Genomic DNA, 12,882 nt, shown 5'->3' with positions numbered 1-12,882 from the left:
GGAGCATTGATTTTTTAACCGTGAAAATAAAATGTGGAAAAATTCTTCCGAATCGAAAGTAAGAATAGAACGAATTCGAATCGTGACCCTTCCGTACAAATATTTCATACGCATGCATTTTACAAGACGCGTTATTTTCAATCTCGAGCCAGGAAACTTTTCTTAATTAGAGAAATTCTAGTGCATTTATTAGCGACCGTGAGTCGTCTCAAGTTGAAAAGATGAAATTCTCGTAAAATCGTAACGCAACGATAATGAAATCGCGTAAACGTCGATGGATGTACCCGGTTCCTCGAGCGATTAATTTCGTTTAAAAGAAGAATCAAGTTTTACGGGCGCGTATGTTTATAAGGATAATTTTTCTCGATGGGTCTCGATTCATTCGTGCTGCCAGTGGTCCCGATGAAACCGGTCGATCCAAGTATCGTTCCCGGTCCCGCCTCTTTAAAATCGTCGAAATACGGAACCGAAGCCGCTTCCATTGACAGAGAAACCCGAATGAGCGTCAGAGCTGTCTCCCCCGATCAGCGGTGCCCTGTTCGTTCGGCGGAGCCGCCCGCGCACTAGACCGGGAGCGTCGACGGGGGCCGAGGTTGGCCGAAGCCGGACGAACGCGGACGAATAGTTCGCTCGAATCGCGCTGCCGCGATGCATCGGTTCGAACGCGCGCTCGGGCTGGCTGTCTCACTTGTCTCCCTAGCGCGTCTCCCTAGTCGCTCGAGATTCGTCCTCTCTCGTTCGTCTGTTATCGCGTATCGCGACGGCGCGCCGGCGCTCGGTTTTTCGAAAATACGCGCGCTACAGCGACCGCCCACCGCCGGCCGACGCGACGTTTCGACCATCGGCTGACGTCGCGACGTAACGCGACCGTTGGCGCGTTTACGACGAGAGACTGCGAACGGTTTCCGCCGTAGAGAGAGAACCAGTGAAGTGACTCGATGAACTCGTCGCCCGCGTGACACTTGAATGCGACCGAGGACGCTCACAGTGTGCTCGTCCATCGTGGTGGAGATGCGATTCGATTGTAGCCAGTGACAGGCAACCGTGAGCTCCCCCCCGTGTACCGGCGTACGGTGAAATGTTCGAGTTCAAACGCGACGTTGTTCGATCGTTCGCGTGAACGCACGCACGGGCCGCGGGACGTGCGACCACAGGAACGATCGGTAGACGGAAGGTGTGATACGTATGTGCCAATTGACGTCTAACCTTTACGCGTGTGCACGCGCCCGCCGCGTGGCTTTCCACGACGTGAAGTTTCCGCGGTCTCGCACGGAGCACGCGCCGATTCGCGGACACGAGGAGGCTGCCTTAACGACACGAGAAGCGACGAGGGGCCGGTTCGTTGACAAAGTGGAAAGCGCTTCGACCAGGCCCGTTATGGATTCCTATCCGATGGTGAGTCGAACGATACTTCCCTTGTTACGCCGACTTGCTCGTACATATTTTTCACGAACGTGTTCGAATCGTTGGCGGTATTGTCGCGCGAGGGAACTCGCCACTTTCGCGCACGCTGTTGGACAGATACGTTCGTACGATCGATTTCGAACGGGGATACTTTTGCCGTTTATTCACCGGTATCTATTTTCAACGACACTTATCGATATTCGTAAAACTATTTATTCATCATTCGTACCCTTCGCGATTCGAGACATCGTTCGTACTCTTACGCGATACTTATTCCTTCGAAACTGTCAACAACCACCGTCGAAGAAGTTGTTAATCAGAAACGTACGAATTGTACTCGATTCGGTACTCGTACTGTATCGACCCATCGAAGTGGACGAAATACCGCGTATACGATATATAAAGTCAAATTTCGCTCAACCGTCGAAACATTTTATCGTAACGATTATTATCGATCGTTTTACGGTCGAGTACTTGAATTTCGATTCCGGTACTCGGAATATTTGAGTACTCGAACTTCGAAGAAAGTGCTCTCAGTCTTTGTACGCGTCGAATCGAAAATTGAAACGAGTACCGAAAATACTTGAATACCAAAAATTCGATGTATTCGAGTACCGGACATTCGAGTCGAGCATATAGAATATACAAGCGCTCGAGATTCCAATTGTGTATTCGAGTACTCGAAATTCGAACCGAGTACTCGCTGTACTCCCAAATTGAACCGAGTACTGAAATTCGTATCGAGTATCCGATGTATTCGAGTACTTTGAGCGCTCTAAATTCGCGTAAAGTGATCCACGTACTCGTCTACTTCGAATCCCAGCCGGGTACTCGATCACTCGAGCAGAGATGGATGAAATATTTTCGGAATAATAAACGACAAATAAAAATAATATAGAGCTGTTCGTTCGCGACGTTTATTCGATGCAATCAATGTTCGGATAAGTTTTTATTCCTTCGACACGAGGTACAACTGCATTGTAATTCAAATTTTAACTTTTATTCAACCGTTAACGTCTAACGTTGTTTATCTGTTGCTCGTTGCTCGTAATTTTTACCTCGATAGAAATATTTCTCATCCGTGTACTCGGGTAACGTTTCGAGCAACCTTTCGCAGTATCCGAACAACTTTTCGTCGAATCGAACTAGGATTCGTTCTGGTGAAAAAAAATCGCGTCGTTGATTTGCGACGAATAGAGACATTTCTTATTATTTGTAACTGGCGTTCGGTCGTATGCAGCGAGCGCTATTATGTCATCAAGCGGGGTACGCACAATGGTCGCCTAAGTATCGGGACCGCGTCAGATATTTTCATAATCGTGAACGGAATGATGATAATGGCTGTCGTAATTTACGATCCCTGGAAAAGGCTATTACCGAGCCGTGCAAATGTAGCAATTCGCGCGTACTCGCAAAAACATGGCATCGTTCGGGAAATCGCGTATCATTCCTCTTAACGATCGTGATTTATTTAGTTATTAGTTGTTGGAACGACGCCTTTGTACTTACGGCCGCAACGTATTTATTTAACAGGGTATTGGAGGCACCGGAGATTTTCAGTGATCGATAATACGTATTAAGAAGTCGGATTGACGTTAAGTCGTTGGATATTTATTATAATAAGAATCCAAGAATCGGGAACGCGCGCGAGCGTTGTCGTTGTTCGACGAGTACGCGAAATTAGTATAAATTGTGGTAGGTTGTAGTAGATATTTGATAAACTCTCGCGTAAAAATAAATTGGAAAATAAAATGGTATATCGTTTTGTTCGTTGAATTGTTCTTCGGCATCGATCTCCAAGTTTGTAGAATCTTCGATATCGAGATTGATTCTTTAAATACTTTTTACAATACCGAACCACTCTTGTACGCGCGGTACACACGGATGTAATTTGTTCGTTTAATTTTGCAACACCCGGTATACGTATTCATCGAGCTCGATCTCTGTTTCCAAGCATCTCTTCGTTGGTTAATCAATGGATTCTCGAGTTCGATTATCACTCGAGAGATTTATACGTGTATTAACTACTTCAAGCCTCTTGAATCGATAATTGGTATTTAAAGCGTTTCCATAAATTTCGTTTATTGTGTATCGTGCGCGACTAATGTGCGTTTTATCGATAGATCGCGTACTTATCTCGATCGGTGCGATCATTCTTACCGCGAGACGGAAATAAACGAATAATTCGATGCGGAGCCAATATCGACGCAAAATTTTATCGATCGATTCAGCAAACATCTCAGAAATTAGATTTTAAACGATGCATTGATTCCAAATATCTGCAATCGATCCTATCAAAGTGATCGAGAACCTTGATAATATTTGATTTCTCGATTTTCAAAATTGTTCACCGAGTGGTCGATCGTAAGATCGATTCACTCGACTGAATTTGATCATAAACACGCGACGCGAATACGAAGAAAAGTTTGCAATCTTCCCGAGGGAAACGAGCGTTTAATTTTATCGCGGTAACGATTAAAGGAACGACAAGTAGCTCGTCGACGATTTAACGAACGAACGTTAGTTAGATAACGAAACCTGGCTGTTCTTCTCCGAATTCGGATCATCGTTTCCGTGAAAACGTTGCATATCCTCGTGGAAAGAGCTCGAACAGGTTCGTCGAATGGCCAAGATCGAGATGATTCATTCCCGTGACGAAAACTTGGTGAAACAGCGCGGTTAATTGCAAAGTTATCGCGATATCTTCCCCACGTTGTTCGTAGTTAAGCAGATAAATCGGTGGAGAAGATCGCGAGGTAAAATCGTGTTGCTAACTGCTGCACCCGTTGAAGATGAGGTCTCCGGGTTGAGCACGAAGATAATGATCTCTTCTCCGGCGTTATCTTGATCTCTGCAGCCTCTTTGGATGAACACTTTCGATGCTCTAATTTTATACGAACTACCGTCTTCTCCTCGCCAGTTTTATTAGACATACGAGGTACATATTTCGCGACTTTCTAAAAGACAGCTTTTACGTCTACCAAGAGCACGGTTCGAGTCCCGATGTTCCTGTTCCTATCGTAAAATTGAGTTATTACGCTCGAACGATAATAATTATCGTACATCGCGTGGTATTGCTACGATTTAAAAGATACCAAAGATCTGCGTTGAAAAAACTAATTGCTGTTGGACGCAACGCGGCAGGGAATGTAAGAAAGTTTCTACTTTGGTACGAATTATTGGAAAAAGTTGGAATACTTCGATGCGAGTTCTTTCCTGTGAAAATTCACCGTTTGACGCTCGTGTTGTATTTATTACCACGAGGTGAATAAAATAGTATCGGTAAGCACAGATGCGACAATTAACTGTTCCCGAGTTGTACTTGGGAAGACACTTTTCTCGAGTTTTCTCTGTTAGGGAAAAATTGAACGGTGTTGTATGCGTTTCAGCAGGATCGAAAGAATAATTTTAAGATCGCGATGGAGTATTCGTAGCTACAAATTTTTAAACGAAGCGCAAAGAAATCTCTAATTCGTGAACCAACTACGCAAGGTAATCGCCATTTTGGTCATTCATTGCTACAAAATTGTTAATCGCTTCGAGTATTTTTAATTCGTTGTACTTGGACCAAGGATGCGAGCGTTGATCCGATCTTGGCTCGAGTTCCCGATGACGCGTTGAGTTCGACGTTTATTGTGAATTTGAAATTCATACGTTCTGGAAGATCTAACGAACTTCTATACATCGCGTTATTAATCCATTTGTATCGTTAAACAGAACAATCCGCGCACAATTACTTTCAGTTGTCTATGTATATCGTTATAGTCGAGCGATACATGGACAACTTAACATCGAAAGGACGGTGAAGCGAGTAAACACGAAATAACTTTTAGCGATCGGTTTATCATTAATCGTGGAACGGTGCGAGCGAGCTTCACATTTAGAGCGAAGATGCGAATAGATTAACGTCACCGATCGCAGATATCGCGATAACGAGGCAACCGAAGTTACTAGAATTTTATTTAAAAAAAGAAAAGAAGAAACAACTCGTTGAAAACTTTCCCCGTTCCCGATTTCAAGACACTCGCAGCGGGGTACAAGGGTACATATTTCAGCGTTAAGAAAATCCTCGGCACGGTGTACGCGTGACCAAGTTCCGATTCGTCTTCGGGTCTAATTGAAAAGGAGAAACGCGCGGTCCCGTCGTTTTCGTTTTCGTTTATTTAACGAGACGGAAAGTCACAAAGAAATTCCAGGCTCATCGAAAGGTCAAGATCGGGATTATTTACTTCCAGGTTTCCCGCACGGGGGAACGAGCGGCAATTAATCGCGAAGCTATCGCGATATCCCCGGAAGGGGTCCCATAAACCGGCAGAAATAACCCGTAGGAATTTAACGCGATACAGAATCGTGTTATTAGTCAGCATGGACGGGCCCGGGAGGATATCTCGCGCGCGGGTTCATCGAGCGGGACCGAGAGAGCTTTACCTACGCTCCTCGTATCAGCGCAACTCGTCGCAGCGCGGCGGCTATTATTTCGACCTTCCCGTGCATTCCACTACGTGATTGCTACCTGCTTTTTGTTTCCTTCCTTCAACGAAATCCTTGGAATCGTCCGTGGATGAAGTCATTTTGAAGGAAAGAAACCGAAGCACCTCGCGCAACCTTGCGATCACTGCCAAGTGTCCCGCGCAGCCTTGGGACTTTTTGGGTCGCTTATCGCGATCGATGAAATCGGGGCGACTGTGCTTCTTTTTTTTTTCCTTTTTCTTTTCTTTTTTTTTGTTCTTTCTTTCTTTCGTCTCGTTTCTTTTACCGTCGATCCAGAAACATAAAACTGCATTTTTGTCGCGTTAAATGGTATTCCCGACACGATCTTTCGCACCCATTTTTGTACCACCTTTTTCCAACGTTTCTTTTCTTTCTTCTTGCGGGTTTTTCGTAATACGGGGCGTAGAACGCAACTGGTACAAGTTAGTACTGCTCGGACTCGTTAACGTCTTCGAGGGGGTAATTATTTCGTTTGAAAAATTGAAACGAATGTCGATGCGTAATTGTTGATCTTGGGTCGGTGTTGTCGTATCAATCGTGAATATTTATTCGCAATTTTAGCGGTTATTTATGTGTTACGGGATTTAATGTAATTTGAAAACTAAACGCGCGTGTCTGTGCGATGGTGTCCTCGGAGGTGTTAAACCACACGGAAAAGTCACAGCATATCCCCGGAAGAGGTCAGGTTAGGAGGAATTGAGGTTAGGATTTAATAATAGTATTGTGGCTGCAGCTCGCCTCTTACGCATTTGCGTACTTTTTCATCCAATTGTTTTATTCGTTTTACATTCCGCTATCTGTATTCTCATACTTGCGTGATAAACACGTTAGATGAATAAAATAAACTACCGTGTTTCATAGATATTCGATTCGTTAATTTAGAATTTAACAGCTCCGCGTACGATGCAGCACAGTTTCTATTTTATAGCAAATGTACAAAATAATGGCCGTTCGTTTGCATACACGTTTCTACGAGTCTTTTCAATCAATATCGTACACTTTATATTCGTATGCTAAGCTTTCGATGTATCGTGTTTCGAAATGTAGGATTTACGCCTTGTCCGGCTAATAAAAATAATTTACCCTATAATCGATCAGTCGGAGTATAAACTAGAATTGAGAAATAACTGAGATTAAAAAATGGAAAAAAATTATACGAGAATTAACGTGACAAGTAAATAAGTATTGTCCAAAAAAATATATTTTCTGCGAACGATAAATTCGAAAGCGTACAAGTGCACGAAACGAATTGCAGATTAGAATGTACAAGTTGAAAGTGCATAATCGTAACAATACGCGAACGTTGCAGAAATAAGTCACGATCGAAACTAAAATTATTTAATCGAGCTGGAATACTGTTCACGATCGATATTTGGTTCTCGATTTTTAATTTTAAGAATGGAATATTACAGCGTACATTAACGTGTACGTACGATAATTAAATCCGTACGATTATAAGGATTAACTTTCCGTAAAAATGGTCCGAGCGACGTATTCGTTTCGATCGTTAAGTTCGGTATTTAAAATTCGAACGTTGTCTCAATTACCTTGATACGTCAGTCATTTCACGTGACTCGTATGCAAAGAGTCTCGTGAATTAAAAAGCCGAGAATCTCGGAACCTATTAGTTTCCAGAGACACATTAACCGAGGTATTTTCGTTGCTGGAAACAACTTCTACTATCGATCTCCAAACTGTAAACCGACGGTTTATGTGTACCCTATATACGGGTGCAAGATACCAACAGTACGAAAGACGATACCAGATTGCAATTTTACGTAGCACGAGGAACGCTCGCGTCGACGAGTGTGCTTTATAAGGTGCTTGTTAAATTTTACAACCGGTCATTATGCCCTTGATTCCGGTAAAACTTGAGGAAATAATAATAACGCGCGCGGTTAATCGCCGTTTCGATACATAGTCGATTTAAGAGGGGGGGGAAAAATATTCTCGGTCTTTAAGGGAAATCGAAATGCCCGGTTTCGTGCAACTAACTCGAGCCCCTCTTTAAATCGGTTGTACGCGAACCGGTAAGATATAATCTGCAAACGACCCTAATTATACGTATGTGTCTCTCTTTTTCTTTATTATAATTCGCTGTCGCGCGAACGAGTCGCTCCGGGACGCGCTGGAATAAAGAAAAATTCGAAAAAAAGAAAAAGATAATAAAAAAGAAAGAAAGTAACTAATCCCGTTGCTAGATTTTCTTCCGTTGTTTGTTCTATCGCGCATTGTTATCGTCGCGGGACAGATCGCGCGCGTGCGCCTCGACGAGGAGAGAAACCGGCGCCATCGATCCACGATAAACGAGAATCCGTATCCTCGTTCCCTTGTCTTCTTGACACACATAATAAACCCGACGTACTGGCGCATAATTCTTCCATAAATTATCGGCCGGATATATTCTAATTCCGGCGCGTGGGTAAACGGTCATTATTGCAGCGTCGCGGCGACTTGCGAACGAGTCGCTAAGCCGCGTTGCGTGGTGGTGTCCATTGCCACGCCGATGGCTGCCGCTGGAAACTTATGATGCCATATGGGACACGTCCGAGCCCGGAATAATTTATGATAGCTTTCTTAAAACGATGCTGGATTCCAGCTGCTGAAGCGTGCGTATAAACGAGGATTGATTGCATCCTCCGTGTCTCGTATATACGCACCTGAGGAACAGGAGATTGTTTAAGGCGAAGGCACGATGATTACGGGGCCCGGTCGGGTCTTCGGGACGCGCGAAACGATTATTTAAATGTCACATCTACGGGCAGAACGGTTCGACCGTCTACCGGTTTTCAGAGCGGACGATCATTCGTAGATGAGATTTCTGGCCGGTTTGTTCACAGCGATCGGGACCGATTCGATTACACATCGATACCGTCCTTTTAACCCCTTCGTGCGCGCACTTGAACGCGCCGAGTATTATTTCTTTACTTTAACTTGACGCTCGCGTGTAGCTCCGTTTCGTCGCGGATCTAATGGGATTGCAGGGGAAGGACATTTTTTTAATAACGCAGATCGAGTCCACGATTATCTTAATGTACATTGATGCAGCGCCGATTGATCTCGCGATTACTTTAATGTAAATGTATCTATCGCGGATTAATTTCCCGATTGGTTCAATGTAGATGAATATATCGTAGATCAATTTTCTGATCGGTTCAATGTGAGCGAATGTATCGTAGATAATTTCCCGAGCAGTTCGATATTAATGAACATATCGTGGATCAATTTCCTGATTATTTTCGTGTAAATTAATATATCGCGGATTCATTTCACCAATCGATATTACTTTCGTGTTATCGATCAATTAGTTTTCGTAATTATTTTGGTATATCTTTCGGATATAATATTATATATGATATTTCATATTATTTTGGAATATTTATTTACTATTTTATATCCAAAATAAACACTATACGCGCAGATGTGTACCGGTAACCCCGAAGAGGGTAAAGTACCTTCATTTTTCCACCATTTTCGCAAAGTCACTTTTCGAAGAAACATCGTACTTCTTACATCGTTTACTCGTTTCCTGTGCACTATTTGGAATCACTTTATACCCAATAGTTTGCAAAAATGTACGAATCGACCCTACCCAATTCGAATGTACGATTTTATTATTTGAAACCATTGAGACCAGTCTTGTTTCGAAGTTAACCGAGTCTAAAACTATTTAAGTTAACCAGGCGGATAACAACTGCGTTACCCGAGACAGTTGTCGTCGAGTCTCGCCGAGTAAAGTACCTTAGAACAATTTATCAATTAGACACAGAAGATTAAGCTGACACGTGACGCGTTGATTATTGCAATCTATGCAAAACACTGCGACAAGACCAAGCAGCGCATATTATTATGTAATATGGGCGCAGAAATTCTAAAAAAAATCTTCACTGCATTCTCTTCAATTGTACTCGATAATTATTATTAGAGTATACAGAGACATGTCCAAAGGAAATAATGATTTTTTAGGTTTCGTCTTGGACTTTGGTACAGCACAATCTACACTGCTTCGAGAAATCTGGGCTTGACGCAACATTTATCATCCGATTCAAATAGTCGTTCTATCAATTTACTATATGCAATGTTGACATCGTTAACACATTAGTTATCACGCATCGCAATGTGTGACGCGCCGATTCTGGTGAGAGACCAATGTCGTATACACTGTCGTTCGAAACTATTATTCGATCATGAGCTCGATATGACAGAAATTTACTTTTATCGACAAACAAAGTGTAGTCGGATTTTCGACGCAACGAATTACAAACGAAAGCAGTAGAATTACGTCACGAACTCTTTAAATGTACCTAACATCGAACTCTTACTCTTTTGTGAAAAATACATACGAGTCGATTAATAACTCGAATAATTTTGAACGAAATTGCGTGTACGTGACAGCAATTTTTTTATTCCATACTTTCGATACTTAAAACTTTGATTGCCTAATATACCGTATGTATCAAGAGATATTCGGAATATTCAATTGACCTACTTAATATATTTTCTTCGTGCATAATTATTATTACAAATGTAGTTTGTGCTAGACTGTTACTCGACGCAATTGTGGTAGCGACCGTGTTAATTAAACCTCGTTTCGAATAAGTATCTATGCGGTGTCTGTATGATAATTAACATCGCGCATAGCTCGATGGTACGGTCATCCTTAAAGTTGGATAAAAATTTATTTGTAAAGCTCGGAGTTCTCAAAGGTGTACCGATTGTGGTAAAATCCAACGTAGGCGAGATACAGACTTCAATATCCAAGAACTACGTTACTTCCTACACCTTGAAATCATCGAGTCCACACGGGAAGACAATCCCGTTCGCAACGTGAAAGATTTCTTTTCTTTTCGACGAACGACGATAATTGAATTTAAAACGATCGAATTATGAGACGGCTCCAACTTGTTTCAAACGTCACGCGATTTAATTGCAAGCGTTGTTCGTTGCCACGTGATTAAATTCGATTCCAAAGACAACTTTGTACTCGATTTGAATCAAATAATTCTCGTACAACGAGATAATGGACCCACGTGATTACGATGTAATATGGTTTTAGGATGTTTACTTTTACGTTCGTAATTTTAATACACAATTTCATATATATGTGCCATCGTTTACTTCACGGTTTGTACGTTGACCTACACGAATCATTAGAATAGTAATATTATAACGTAAGAAAGAAAACTTGGAACAATTCTTTTTTAAATTTGGAACCTCACCTATTTTTCTTACTAGGCCCGAGTCTCGTGTAACGCGATTCATGTAACGCGGTATTTCTATGGAACGAAATATCCGCGTTGTACGATGGTAATCTGTACACTTTTCATCGCTCTCTACTATTCTCCAGTTTCGAACGAGTTACTCGTTCCCTTTATCAATTAAGAGTTTTTGTATTCAATGAGCGATACTGAGCTAAGTTACATTAAGAATTAGAATAAGACAGCTGAGATTAATTCGTGAAGGCCCACCATCGATTTAACTTCAAGTAGCGATCTTACGTAAGATCGAATCGGCCAAGCGACTAATGGTAGCCAAAGTACTGCCCAAACGTTCGAGTTAGAATCGATCTGGCAAATTATTACGAGTTACGGTATGCGCGACAATTCGAACGAATAACAATAAACGAATACTCCCTTGATCGATTCGATTTCCACGAAACCGAAATAATTCGACGTAAAGTTGAATTAAAAATTAGGAAAAAAACCCATCGTTGATTTAGTTTCAAATGGAAAGCTCGCGTAAAATCGAATCGACTGCAGTGTGCACGACAATTCGAACGAGTAACAATAAACGAATACTCCCTTGATCGATTCGATTTCCACGAAACCGAAATAATTCGACGTAAAGTTGAATTAAAAATTAGGAAAAAAACCCATCGTTGATTTAGTTTCAAATAGAAAACTTGCGTAAAATCGAATCGACTGCAGTGTGCGCGACAATTCGAACGAATAACAATAAACGAATACTCCCTCGATCGATTCGATTTCCTCGAAACCGAAATAATTCGACGCGAAGTTGAATTAAAAATTAGGAAAAAGAACACATCGATTTAGTTTCTAATGGAAAGCTCGCGTAAAATCGAATCGACTGCAGTATGTACGACAATTCGAACGAATAACAATAAACGAATACTCCCTCGATCGATTCGATTTCCTCGAAACCGAAATAATTCGACGCGAAGTTGAATTAAAAATTAGGAAAAAGAACACATCGATTTAGTTTCGAATGGAAAGCTCGCGTAAAATCGAATCGACTGCAGTATGTACGACAATTCGAACGAATAACAATAAACGAATACTCCCTCGATCGATTCGATTTCCTCGAAACCGAAATAATTCGACGTAAAGTTGAATTAAAAATTAGGAAAAAAACCCATCGTTGATTTAGTTTCAAATAGAAAACTTGCGTAAAATCGAATCGACTGCAGTGTGCGCGACAATTCGAACGAATAACAATAAACGAATACTCCCTCGATCGATTCGATTTCCTCGAAACCGAAATAATTCGACGCGAAGTTGAATTAAAAATTAGGAAAAAGAACACATCGATTTAGTTTCTAATGGAAAGCTCGCGTAAAATCGAATCGACTGCAGTATGTACGACAATTCGAACGAATAACAATAAACGAATACTCCCTCGATCGATTCGATTTCCTCGAAACCGAAATAATTCGACGCGAAGTTGAATTAAAAATTAGGAAAAAGAACACATCGATTTAGTTTCGAATGGAAAGCTCGCGTAAAATCGAATCGACTGCAGTATGTACGACAATTCGAACGAATAACAATAAACGAATACTCCCTCGATCGATTCGATTTCCTCGAAACCGAAATAATTCGACGCGAAGTTGTATCAAGAATGAGGAAAAGAACACATCGATTCAGTTTCGAATGGAAAGCTCGCGTAAAATCGAATCGACTGCAGTGTTCACGACAATTCGAACGAATAACAATAAACGAATACTCCCTCGATCGATTCGATTTCCTC

General features: G+C 41.8%; 1 protein-coding gene across 1 annotated transcript in view; it reads left to right on the top strand.

The window, feature by feature from the left end:
* The first annotated feature begins 684 nt into the window (after window positions 1-684).
* The window catches only part of LOC143154153 (uncharacterized), a 74,756-nt gene continuing 62,558 nt past the window's right edge, over window positions 685-12,882 (top strand). The window contains exon 1 of the mRNA XM_076326027.1: window positions 685-1,395. The gene's annotated coding sequence lies outside the window, so the exon portion shown is untranslated. The remainder of the gene's footprint in view (window positions 1,396-12,882) is intronic.

Source organism: Ptiloglossa arizonensis, chromosome 13 (assembly GCF_051014685.1).
Source record: "Ptiloglossa arizonensis isolate GNS036 chromosome 13, iyPtiAriz1_principal, whole genome shotgun sequence".
NCBI lineage: Eukaryota > Metazoa > Arthropoda > Insecta > Hymenoptera > Colletidae > Ptiloglossa > Ptiloglossa arizonensis.
Note: the sequence above shows the minus strand (reverse complement) of the source record. Positions and strands in the feature narration are given on the sequence as shown.